This window comes from Oncorhynchus nerka, linkage group LG2 (assembly GCF_034236695.1).
Source record: "Oncorhynchus nerka isolate Pitt River linkage group LG2, Oner_Uvic_2.0, whole genome shotgun sequence".
NCBI classification, from domain to species: Eukaryota; Metazoa; Chordata; class Actinopteri; order Salmoniformes; family Salmonidae; genus Oncorhynchus; species Oncorhynchus nerka.
The window spans coordinates 82,363,758-82,365,988 of NC_088397.1; positions in this window are offsets into that span (position 1 = coordinate 82,363,758).

Sequence of the window (2,231 nt, forward strand, 5' to 3'; positions counted from 1 at the left end):
ACGGAAACAAAAGTAATGACTTCAATCCAAATATGAATAGATACAATAATAATATATTGCTGTGCATTGTGGGTGTGCTTGATTTAAACCCTGGAGCATGTCCATTTGATTTCAAACTACTGTATGTATTTAATCTTCAACACAAAAGCCTGGGCAAAAAAAAGACACACTTCTTTACCATCTCTAATACTTCTATTGTCTACATTAGGCTCACGTGTGAAAAGATGGCAGGCGAGCCTTACGACTCACCTCCAGCGACTTATTCAGACAATGGAAGTAAGCAAGGAATAATAGCCAGGAAATCCCCAACAAGATAAGAGTACAGTTGGAAGCTAATATTTATTGTGACCTCATTCTATTTGGCCCAGAGTGATAGTTTATTACCACTGTCAACGGGATGCCATTCTTCTCGACACCTTTTCTAAACGATCACCTCTAGTTCTGCACTTTTAAATCTAAAAACAAAAAGTACATTCTGAGTGTGGGAGCTAGTTGCACTCAGCTGAGAGAGGATGCCTGCTTGAAATTAAATGAAATGAAATTGTATTTGTCACGTGTCAAATACAAGAGGTGTAGGTAGACCTTACAGTGAATGCTTACTTACAAGCCCTTAACCAACAATGCAGTTTTAAGAAAATACCTACACACACACACACACACACACACACACACACACACACACACACACACACACACACACACACACACACACACACACACACACACACACACACACACACACACACACACACACACACACACACACACACACACACACACACACACACACACACACACCACTCACATAGAGGGAGAACACAGAGAGAATATTAGTTGCCTCCTTTATTGCTTTAAAACCATATCATCAAACAACCAGAGTTTTATTCAAAGATTATAGGAGTCACAGCTGCAAAGTAAGAAACCCTGAAAACCTCATATCAGTTGTTAGATTCCAGACACACTCAGCACATTGTACACCTGCCCGCTCCAACTGGCAATGACCTTTGCCTCCATCGGAGAAAAAAATACAAGGCTGACATCCAAACACATATAATTGATCTCTCTTACACTCTGAGAGGTCACACCAATTATGTTCATAGTGGAGGAGGAGCTGACATGTGGAGGGGGAGGATGAGGAGGGGTGAGATCTATCTTTTTTCTTCTCTTCCCTCCTTTACTTCTCCTTCTCTTCTCCTTCTCCTCTCCTTCTCTCAATAAGACTGATAATGCAAAACAGGAGTTGCTCTATCGCTCCTTGTTTCTCAACTTGTTTTCACTCTCCTTGTGTCTCAACTTGTTTTCACTCTCCTTGTGTCTCAACTTGTTTTCACTCTCCTAGTGTCTCAACTTGTTTTCACTCTCCTTGTGTCTCCACTTGTTTTCACTCTCCTTGTGTCTCAACTTGTTTTCACTCTCCTTGTGTCTCAACTTGTTTTCACTCTCCTTGTTTCTCAACTTGTTTTCACTCTCCTTGTGTCTCAACTTGTTTTCACTCTCATTGTTTCTCAACTTGTTTTCACTCTCCTAGTGTCTCAACTTGTTTTCACTCTCCTTGTGTCTCAACTTGTTTTCACTCTCCTTGTGTCTCAACTTGTTTTCACTCTCATTGTTTCTCAACTTGTTTTCACTCTCCTTGTGTCTCAACTTGTTTTCACTCTCCTTGTGTATCAACTTGTTTTCACTCTCCTTGTGTCTCAACTTGTTTTCACTCTCCTTGTGTCTCAACTTGTTTTCACTCTCCTTGTGTCTCAACTTGTTTTCACTCTCCTTGTGTCTCAACTTGTTTTCACTCTCCTTGTGTCTCAACTTGTTTTCACTCTCCTTGTTCTCAACTTGTTTTCACACTCATTGTTTCTCAACTTGTTTTCACACTCATTGTTTCTCAACTTGTTTTCACACTCATTGTTTCTCAACTTGTTTTCACTCTCCTTGTGTATCAACTTGTTTTCACTCTCCTTGTTTCTCAACTTGTTTTCACTCTCCTTGTTTCTCAACTTGTTTTCACTCTCATTGTCTCAACTTGTTTTCACTCTCCTTGTGTATCAACTTGTTTTCACTCTCATTGTGTCACAACTTGTTTTCACTCTCATTGTTTCTCAACTTGTTTTCACTCTCCTTGTTATCAACTTGTTTTCACACTCATTCTCTTTTTCTCTGTTGTCTAATTTGAAGACACTCCACCTCACCCCTGTCTCCTGTCAGGTGAACACACACGTTACACTGAGCACCGT